At 40.6% G+C, this 11584-nt stretch overlaps 1 long non-coding RNA gene across 1 annotated transcript in view; it reads right to left on the reverse strand.

Moving 5' to 3' along the window:
• Positions 1-11170, reverse strand: part of LOC310677046 — a 50360-nt gene extending 39190 nt beyond the window's left edge. The window contains exon 1 of the long non-coding RNA XR_014510894.1: positions 11063-11170. This is a non-coding gene — a long non-coding RNA (uncharacterized lncRNA). The remainder of the gene's footprint in view (positions 1-11062) is intronic.
• Between the last annotated feature and the right edge of the window lie 414 nt (positions 11171-11584).

The raw sequence follows: 11584 nt of genomic DNA on the forward strand, positions 1-11584 counted from the left end.
GAAACGTTGCCATAGCTAACCTACGAGTTTTTCTTTCCCTTCAGATAGAGAAATGCAAAGCCAGCATAGAAATACACTGCAGGGATTGGCACAGCATAGGCCACATCTCCCACGGCTAATAGAGAATTTGCCCAGCAAAGGCCAGAAATCATAACATGTATTCAATATACAGTTCTGGCATGTACACAAGCTTGCATATATTTCCAAAGCAATCTGACGATTTAAGCAGTTAAGTTCAGAGAAACCGAGGAAACAAATAATAGAATGATAGAAAGTCAAAAGTCTTTGTCTGGTTTTTCTAGAAAGCAACTGCCATTTCCTACATATGTGAATGATTTCTCAATGAAAGAATTATATCACTGTGATATACTCTGCTGTTCTGAAACCGTGTCAACGATCTCCTTGAATGTTGAGATGGTAGCCATCTCTGTTACTCCATTTATTTGAAACAGGGCTTTTCCCAGCACAACACCTCAGATTAATTATGAATCATAAAAATAAATTTTATTTTTATCAGATAGTAGCACAAAGATTGTGTAGCACTCAGACAGAATGCAGAAATTTGTACTCATTGCTAATTATCTCCAAATGACTACAGATTAGACATAACACGACAGGTAGAAAGATGTGTTTTCCTGTTAATCAGCTCCACCGTCTGATCGCATTCATCACTTCCTGCAAAGCAGGCTGTTTAAAGAAAATTGTAGTGATGCAACAGGAACCTCTTTACACCTTCAATAAGACAAACTCAGTAATTATTCCCTATGTGGGGAATTTCTTGTTCCTGGTTAGTCTACACAATTCTGACCTGGATAAATCATAAAGGTAAAGGGACCCCTGACCATTAGGTCCAGTCATGACTGACTCTGTGGTTGTGTGCTCATCTTGTGGCCAGCATGACTAAGCCACTTCTGGAGAACCAGAGCAGCACACAGAAACGCCGTTTACCTTCCCGCTGGAGCGGTCCCTATTTATCTACTTGCACTTTGACGTGCTTTCAAACTGCTAGGTTGGCAGGAGCAGGGACTGAGCAACGGGAGCTCTCCCCGTCACGGGGATTCGAACCGCCGACCTTCTGATCGGCAAGTCCTAGGCTCTGTGGTTTAACCCACCCGCGTCCCGGATATATCTTACCAATGCAGTAAAACATGGGCTATCTTTTAAGTGGTGTGATTAAAGTAATGTGGGGCAATTTTAGCATACACACATGCCACACTAAGCAAAATCATGGTAGGTCTTGGATTTGGGTTCTGCTTCTTGTCCTTATAATCCAACAACCATATTGACCAACCGGATGCCTTTGGGAAGGCCACAAATTGGCTAGGACTTCAATAGCTTTCTCCCATTGTTGCTTCCCAGCAAATGTGCTTTCTGGATGCATCTAATTTCACCAAGGCTACATGGAGAGATCCATATTTGAGCAATAATTGTAACCTGTTTCTCCTAAGCATATTTGCTATACTTTTGTTGTCACTTGTAATTGGAAACATAGGAAGCTCCCTTTCACTGATTAAAACCATTGGTCCACCCTGCTCAGTATTGCCTGATTCACAGTGATTATCCAGAGTTTCAAGCAAGAGTCTCTCCCAGCTCTAGCTGGAGAGACCAGGGATTGAAACTGGGATCTTCTGCATGCAAAGCAGATGCTTGGCCACTGAGATGAGACTCTTCCTCATCTATGACATTATGTGTGTGTTTTTGGGGGGACGGAGAAATTAATGAATGTCAGTCAGAATCTAGTATTTGAAGGAAAGATTGCAGGCAAGTGGAAAAATACAGGCTAAGCTTCCTTCCAAGCCAGTGCCTCATTTGGGACAGAGGAGTTAACATGACAAAAGGGGTTGATGGCCCATCTAAGAGGAATCCTTGAGGCTGGGCAAACAGAAGTTGCCATGGTGGTGTCTGGGTGTGTTTGAGGTGACAAGAAAAGAGTGTCATTAGCAAGGTGTGCTGGGAAGAGGAAGGGAGAGAACAAAGACTAAGATCCATATTGGGCAGGCTGGCTGAAGGCTGGCTGCATGAGTTGCCTTTGACTCCAGTGTTGCAGTGCTGTGGGAAACAAGCCCTGCTTAAGATAACCATGCCATAAGATCTGGACTCCCTCTATCTAAACTCAGGTGTAAATATGTGAATAAATAATATTTCTAAAGCTACGACAGTCTCCACCGTGTCTTCAATTCTCTAAAGGAGCACAAATCCTGGGTGAGCACCTGGAACCCCCTGGAAACTTGGTACTGCACAGCTGGGAGTGGCACCCAGCTTTTGTAACAATATGTATAACAAGCTTTCTTGAAAAGTGGTATATCTTACTACTGAGGACCAGATTTCAGATATGTTATATTCATTCCCTCTGGAGCAGAAGTAGCAGTATAGCAGAGAGGCGTTTTTCAATTCCCTTTTCCTGATATGTTTGCCCTTCTTCAAATGCACCCTGCTCTGTCACCCTAAACAGCAAATGGAATCTGTTCCTCAGGGAGTATATCTGCATGCGCGTGGGGGAAAGAGGGTGCACAAATACATGTGCCTGGTGCAGACCTCACTCGATTTCATGTATTTTATACTCCTTTCTCTTCTAAAGGTCACAAAAAAACTTGTGTAACCAAAGCTGGATGCCTCCTCACTACCGAACCATGAAATTGTTTATGACAGTACCATACAGAAATGTATGTCAAAAATATATATGGGTAGTTTATCCAATGAATTCTGACTGACTGCAGGTATTTTGATTAATCGAGGATTCTTAAATCACATGACACTTCAGGAGGAAAGGGATTTTCTGGCAATCTCTTTGCTTTGTTAAAAAGATATCCACAATATCTTTTTCTTTGTTTTAAAATATTTAAGACAGAGCTTTTTGAAAACTTGCCTTTCTGCATCAGGCCAAGTACCCAGGGTATGATACAATGCATGATCCTCTCATCATCTGCACTCCCCCTTCCATTTCTAATAAACACAGCAATTATTAGAAACCTTTCATTGAACATGGAGTCTCTATTGTAGTTATTCTGGTTAATATTCACTAGCAGTTATCTTCCATAGATTAGACTAATCTGGGAGCAGTTTTGTTCCTCAAAAGAGCATAACAACAGAAGCACAAGTGCTTTTGCACACTCTTGGTGAGTTCCAGTCTGTGTGTGATGCAGAGTTAACCCAAGTTCTTTTCCCACTCCTTTCTCTCCTAAAGTTCAGACAAAAAGCTTATGCAACTAAAGGTATAGTGAGATTGAGTTTTGAAAGGTTGTCCTTCAACAGAAAGTCATCAGTCTCACTACTAGGGAAAAGTACAAGTCACTGCTTGAACATTGCAGGGATAGTTCAAAATTCATTATGTTGACTCTTCCATGTATTCAAGGTCACCCTAAACCAGCCTTTCCCAAACTTGGGTCTCCAGCTGTTTTTGGATTATAGTTCTCATCATCACTGACCACTGGTCCTGCTAGCTAGGGATGATGGGAGTTGTAGTCCAGCAGCAGCTGGAGACCCAAGTTTGGGAAACCTTGCCCTAAACTAATGGCCATAACTTTGCATCATTCATAATGCTATAAACCACTTTCATTTAAAAAGTATATATAAAAACAAAAACAAAAAAACAAAAATGCTCACCCATCTTAAGTTGTTCTTCAACATCTAACCACTAACTTCCATTAGCTGGTTCTTTTTTTAACCTTATCCAGTTCCAATGATAGCTTCCTTAAGATCAAATTAGTTCACAGTAGTCTAACTGTGGTCCCATCATAGATTGGCTTATTCCTGCTTTATGTTTTTCAAATGATCTGGAAAACGTTTAGATTTATCTGTAAAAATAAGTAAATGAAACTAATTCAAAAGTGAAAACAGGTTGTTCACACTGAGGAAACTGAAGACAAGTGCTGTATTAGTGTCCTAGAACATTTCGTGTCAACAGGGGACTCACTAACAGGTGGGCTGCTGCTGCAGCACTTCCACCCTAGAAATGTATGACCAAAGATAGAGAGAGAGAGAGAGAGAAGTGAGTCCCCAAATGCATGTTTGGGCTGAGAGTGAATCCTGAGTATCAAAAAGTTGAAAGCAGAGCATGAGACTCTTAATCTCAGGATTGTCAGTGCAAGCCCCATGTTGGGCAAAAGGTTCCTGCATTGCAGGGGTTGGACTAGAGGACGCTTGTGCTCCCTTCCAACTCCACAAGTCTATGATTCTATGAAACCTATTCTTCTAAAATATCCATATTTTACCATTGTCTTCATATCAAAATATGCATTCTACAATACTGGTAACCTAGTTTCAGTGCTGCTTATTTTAAACAGACAAGACACAATACAGCAAAGTTTAAGTTGCTGTGACCAAGCATTCTACTTCATTGGTTTCCACAACATTTAGTTGTTACTAATGTTTACTAGATGATATCCATAGGGCTTAGACAGTTTTATACACATTAGTGGCTTTTCCGTAAGAGACCATTTAATTATTTAGGAACTATTCCCTTTTCCTTAAGACTCAGGAAAGAGAATGCACAATTGTGTGGTTGAAGTTAAAAAAGGAGTGATTTTAAAAATATTTACCCTCTCAGCTTACGCCAAAATCACCGCACTGGAAAAACATGACTGTGATTACAGCCCTAATGGATTATTTTGATTGCTTATTTGAGAAAGCTCCCTGTTTCAAATGAAATCCCCTGAAACTGTTTAGATGTTGATTGAAACCTCTCCAGTGGATGTATGGTAATCCTTGTTCTTTATTGTCCTCATCAGTTTCTAATGGCGCAGTGTTTACAAGATTTAGCTCCAATCCTTTGCAACATCTCTCAGCTAAATGTCTCTCCTTCTCTTCTTTTCTTGACTCACTTTTCCTGCTGCCACATGTTTCAAGTGGGTCTTCCAAGGATTGAGTTTTCAAAGGAAAAGCCATCCCGCTGAAACTTCATTGTCTCAGAACATATGCTCAGACATTTCCAGGCGCTATCAAAATGAACAAGAAGCTTCTTCCTAAAAGAAGCTCTGCTCCCCAGACTGATCAAAGAGAGATGTTCATCGGATAGAAACAAATATTGATAAGCCTAATGTGGCCTTGAAATACCTCCTGAAATTCCAACCACTCTTCAACATCTATAAAGAGTGGTCTTTTAAACTAATGTACCTGAAACCTTGGTCAGGCTCCTATTCACTTTTAATATAGTAATGTATATATTTCTTGCATTTATATTCCACCTTTTCTCCAAGAAGCTCAAGATGACATGCAGGATTTTCTCCACCTCCCCGTTTAATCCCCCAAACAACCTTGTGAGGTAGGTTAGGCTGCAAGGCAGTAACTGGTCCAAGGCCACCCACTAAGTTTCATGGCCAAGTGGGGATTTGAACCGTGGCTCCCAGGTCCTAGTCTGACACTCTAACCACTATGCCACAAACTTATTTTTTAAATGTCCTCACATAGAATGAAATTCTCTAGCCACCCCATAGTTCTTACCAATTATGTCATTCAACTTTATCATTCTTCATCTCACATCACCCAGTTTGATTGGGTATGAGTAGCCAGTATAATTTCAGTAGACACTGGAATATTGAAAGAGCAAGCAACCACACAGGAGATTATTTCTAATTATTAGCCTTGGTTTATCTGATTTCTCAAGAAAGGAAGAACAAGGGTACAAGGGAAAATAACTAATGTGTTTGCTAGATAAGCAGCTTATCATGCTGAAAAATTGTTTTTGGACTCTGCCACTTCAGTCTCCTGTTTAGGAGTTGTATGTGTCACGGCTAAAATGGCCGCTGTTTCTTTAATGCGAATAAAGCTGGGTCAGCATGACTCAGCGGCCTGCACCAGGTTGTATATAGAGAGTGTGAAATGTTAGTTTGTTGCTGAGGCTGGTGTTTGGGTTGGTTGGTGCTGATGTGTATAGTTATTCAGTCATGTTTTGCACAAAGACTTTTAAGAATAAAATTCTGCAAGGATATTCTCGTGGACTCTTTTATGCTGACAAGGGTCTGAGGACCAGGCTGAGGAGACAAAGGGAGGTTAGAACCCTTTCCTTCTTTTTTTTTTTTTTTTTTGCTTTTTACAAACACTGACAGTATGACTGTGTCTTCCAGTGGGGTTGTGGGGGAATTCAACATCACACAATCCAACATCACCATGCAGCAGAACTTTCCTGCTTTCCAGTTTCGAAACACTGTGTGGAAGAAGTTTCAGATTGTTCCTAGAGGTGTTTACAACTGGCATGTAAAATATTCACATGACCCATCAGAACCACCTAAAGAGCAATGCTACCATTATAGTACTGGTGACACAGAGAAAACACCACACAGAAGTCTATATGACGTGATGGGAATCACACATGCAGGACAGCTCTTCAAGATTACATAAAGGGATGTAAAGATTCAGAATGATGAGATACACACTTTACGAGAATGTGATATACTGCTAAAGACTGGGTATATTATGCTTTTATTCCACATAATCTCTACTACCCTTCTGACTCCAACCTTGATACATGAAAATAAATCCCACTGATCTCAGTGGAACAGAGCCCCGTGGAAGCATGTTTAGGAACATACCTTTTGTGACTTTTGAAAATGGGAAATACAAGAACTACTACTGCTAGTTCTCCATTTAACAGGTTTCCCAGGAAGAATGATCAGTGTTACTGTCTAAACCTCACAGGTTTTTAATTTGTGTTAAAGCCTGTGGACTTCAAGCAGAAAAGTGACGCAGACCACCAGTCCAATAGCCCAATGTCATCTTTATTATTTCAGTGAACTATTTGCTTCTTATTCTCATCACTCTGCTTCCCCTCTGAAAAAACTTATCAGCTTTAAATGGTTTAAGCCCTTCCCACTTATTCCCTAACTTCTTGAAAAGGAAGCCTGGTATATCTCTCATTTTATTATTTAAGGCAGGGTCTCAGCTTCCAATTTGTCCCTAGGCAGGCTATTATTCTCCTTGGAACATTGCAGGTCTAGCTTTTCTATACCACAACCACTTTGATTGATAAAATTTGATTTCAGTTTCCACCATGACAAAAATTATTTAGCAATTTGAATATATTCCAAAGGAAATCATCCATACCACAAAAAAGCAACAATTTCCCTGTAAGTACTTACGATGGGTCTAAAATTGCATATAGCATTGATTTAACAATGCATGTGTTTTTTCAAAGTTGGTATCAACAGGCAGTGGTTGCCCACACTTGCTGCTATTCTTATACAACAACATCCTGTCTTCATTTCCCTCTCATTGGAAAAATAAAATAAGTGAATGCTGTACTTCCAATGTGACATTATTGTTGCAAAAGAAAAGTGAACTGGGGAGACCTTAGTTACACGTCCAGTTCAAGCACAGAAGCCAGGAAGTGAAGCTGCTGAATGAATGCTGTAATATGTATATCCTTCAAGTTTGTCCTTATGAAAAGAAATGACTGTTAGGTATCCTTGTACTTTAAGTAAAACAAATAAATTAGAGAGCCCAGCTGCTGCTAGACCCAGTGCCCATCGGGACTGGTAGGATGGAAGACAGAGGGCCCAACAGTAGTCAGAGCCAATAAGAGACAGAGGCAGAGGTGATTACAGGCAGAGCTAACTATTTGTAGCCAACCAGATGTCTTGTAGAACTCAATTACCTGTACAAGGGTTTAAGGAGGAGGAAGGTTTGCCACCCTCTGAGCTAGTTGTAAATAAAAAAGCAGGCAGATGGGGGTAGGTGGCTCAGCCCAATCCCAGAAAACTGTGTCCAGTATAATCCTGCATACAACCACCACCTCTATTATAGGAATGTAAGAAGCTGCTCTATATTGAGTGAGACCATTGGTTCCTTTATTTCAGTATTGTCCACACTGACTGGAAGTGATACTCCAGTATTTCAGTCAGCAGTACCTCACAGCCCTACCTGGAGATAACATGGATTGGACCTAGGATCTTTTACATGCAAAACAGATGCTCTACTATTGATTTATGGCCCTCCCCATGCCCCCAATTGAGGAAACATCAACAAGAGAAAAGGGGTGGGCAGTTGAAATAATGGAGATTCTTGTTTGTCACATAGCTCTCCACAGACTGGGTGACTACTGCTGAAACCATAAATATGTTTAAAGAAAACAACAGGCTAGGTGGCTGGACAGCAGACGAGCAAGATGGTTGGAGTTGGAACTGAGCAGTCAGAGTAGTTGGAGAGGGAGAACCTGACTGTGTCTCTCTTTGTGGTATATATTTCAGTCCATACCCTGACAACTTTTAAATGACCACTGATTCAGAAATGTCATATAATTTGCTCAGACTCCTGTGTGTTTCAGTGAGCAATAGCAAAAATAAAGACACAATGTTCTACTGCTGAAAAGTGCAAAATGTGATGCATGAAGGATGAGAGTTTTTCACTGCGGAAAAAAAAAAGAATCTCATGAAAATTGCATTACCCTTTTCCAGAAGCTCAGCCTTGCACATCTCTAAAATATCTCAGCCAAGAGCCTTAACATACCTCACAAACACAGTGGTAAGGTATTATTGATCATTACCTTTTCAACTCATAAGGGAAAGGAAATGTGTTAGAAGTCTGACAGTGCTATAAAGTAGAAGGGACTATATTACAGCACAGCTAGATAAGCTGTGACTTTGTAGCTGTGGATGACAGGCAACTCCCATGTGTGTTGACAGGTAGCATACACATATACCTCAGTTATAATGCAGATATAAAGCCATGATAGGAAGAATAGAGGTATACAGTTTGATGACAAAGCTAGATAAGTAGCTAGACAAGATATGAATCTGTAAATGTTACATTTGATAGTAACTGCAATTAATATCTTTCTTATCCACAGTGCATAGAATCTTTATCAATTGTAGGAGATCAGACACTCATGCCTACATCTACAAGAGAATATCTGTGCTATATTCCATCTTCTCCAAAAGGTGTGGGAAACCTCTTTCAGTTTGAGGGCCACAGTCCGAAAGGTGATGCATGCCAGTTGTGGGCATGACCAGAGACAAGAATGGACATGGCCAGAGGTAGCTGTTTACCTTTATGAAGTAGGCTACTTTCCAGTTACACAAAATCAAGAAGCTTCTACACATATGCACACACAGCAAAAAGCTTTATTACAGTAAAGAATGCATTCCAAAAGCATACCAGGAAGGCACACAGCAGAGCTGATGGGAGATGCAGCCTGGGAGGAAAGTTGTAGCCTGGAGAGGTTGTGTGAATCCTGAAGGCCATACAGAGAATCCTAGAGGACCATCTTTTGCTGTCCCCGAGATTGAGTCCCCATCTATTGTTGTCTACTGTATATGATGCAGAGATTGACAAACACCCCAAATTGGGAGAACTTCTATAATTTTTCTGATCCAGGGAAAACTATTCTGGCCATAGGAGCCAAGAGTGAATCCTTCAAGATGGACTAAGTCTGATTACCTAGTATGGGGTTAATTTTAATAGGCCTTGGGGACTTTGGCATATGAAACCAAGGCAATTTAGACTACCAAAGCCCCAAAGATCACTGGCAAAGGTTTAGCTCAGACCATGCAAAAGATTTGCCAGCTGGACAACCCCCTCTTGGATTATAATCTGAGCAGGAAAATAATTGTTATCTTTCATAGCTCGCAGCTCACAGCCCCCTTTGAGGTGGACTTTTTATGAAGCCCCTGGCTCAGGGGCATCCCTACTCTAGGCATTCTTTCAATTCTGAATCCGATGCTATCCAAATACAGTGTTACCTCTGGATACACAAACCTCCAGTTGCGTATCCTTCAGGATGTAAACGCGGCAAACCCAGAAGTATTTTTCCAGGTTTCACCACATGTGCATGCGCAGAAGTGGTCCCTCCAGTTGTGGAAACCTCAGGATCCAACTGGAGCTCTGGAACGGATCCCATCTACAACCGGAGGTACCACTGTATTTCTTTCAGGCACGTATGCAGTTCAGTCACATGTTGCTGAAATTTGCTCCCTGAGCTCTGATTTGTATCATTTAGGTGCAGTATCTAAATCAGATGTCCCACTAATGCACAATGATTTAGGATGTGTGTTTTCATTTCAAGACCAATGTCAAAGCACAATTAGCAAGGCCATTTCATCATATCATTTCATTTCATGAGCCAAATGCTGAAGACAGAAGCTGGTCTTGACTAGTATCATTGACCAGTGCCTTGCAGCTTTACTTCTGCATTTACTTGGTTTGTAAAAGTTGCCAAATTATTCCCATCTCCTAAAGACATATTGAGGTGCCCTGATGCAGTGAACCAGGATCTGAAAAGTCAAGAGGAACCCATCAGCACCATGGCCAGCGATCTGACTCTTGTCTTGATGAACTGCTTTCAAAGGGACTGAGGGAGCTGGGGATGCCATTAAACCCAGACAAATTATTTGCTGTTGAAGCCAAAGGTTGTATCACTTCAAATGATACATTTAATAATGAGATTAAGCAGGTAGACTGCAAATAGGTCTAGGGGCAGTACGATGCTGTGTGTGTGTCCAAATTATAGCAATAAAATCTCAAGTTGAGGCTCAAGTCATATGCTAGAATATTAGCTTCCTGCTATACGATGCAGTTGCTATAGAAACTTACAAGTGGGAACTAAATAAAGTAATTTCTATGCTGGTGCTGATGTCTGGAACTTCAGCACCTGATGCTAACAAAATTGTGCTCGATAAACAAATGTAAACTTTAGAAGCATGCAATAAGTTCACAATAGCTTCTATCCCACTAATTAATCTCAATTAATCTTGCCCTAGAATGCAAGAGCATAAGAAAACATAGGAACAAAAAAAAAAATCAGAAGATTACTTAGGACCAATGTGCATACTCCTTCTGTCTTATCTGAAATCTTCTTTCATTCCTCTTTCTCCTGTCTTGTTTATTTTCAAACTTTCTAGTTCACTGCAACTCTAGTTGATAAAACTGATATATCTAATGATTTTAAGCAAATTAATTATATCTCTGCTGACTTAACCCAAGCTAATTTAAAGATAAGCCTGAGAACAAAGTTCATGTGTTCTTTTTCATGAAGACACAATTAACCACAAAACAATAATACTCTACAGTGGCTGTGTAAAATTTGCAGAAATCAGGACTGCAACCTCTAAACTTCAATTCTATACCCACTTACCTGGGAGTAAGGTCCACTGAACTCACTTGGGAGGGTCTTTCTTCTGAGTGAATTTTAGCTGGTTAGTCAGTCAAGCCCAGCCAAGTGGTTGGCGTTTTGTAATACTATTTTTGTTGTACAATAAGGAATAAAATTAGAAGAGGTTATAAATACTTTTCTGCTAGCAAAAAAATATTGAGTTGTATCAAGGAAGAGCTTCTGCTTGTGCAAGTCAGGAACCTGGCTTTCACCAATCCTGATAATGCAGAGTTCTAAATTGCATGGGGAAAGTCCACAAAAAGTGGCTTCCCACTAGGGAAGCTGACCCTCCAACTCATGGAGGAGTTGATGAGCCAGCATGTCCCACTTTGCTTCATTCCATTTGAATAGAATTGGGCTGTGGCATCCCTGGAAAAGCATTGTGACCTTTTTGCTGCCTTGACTTGCATCGTTGAAATTGCCCAATTTATCTCCATCTTCTAAAGTCATATTGATGTGCTGCACATAAAGATTTGTGCCTACATTGCCTACAGTCATGGGATG

This window comes from Podarcis tiliguerta (genome assembly GCF_965153285.1).
Source record: "Podarcis tiliguerta genome assembly, chromosome: 4".
Taxonomy (NCBI): Eukaryota; Metazoa; Chordata; class Lepidosauria; order Squamata; family Lacertidae; genus Podarcis; species Podarcis tiliguerta.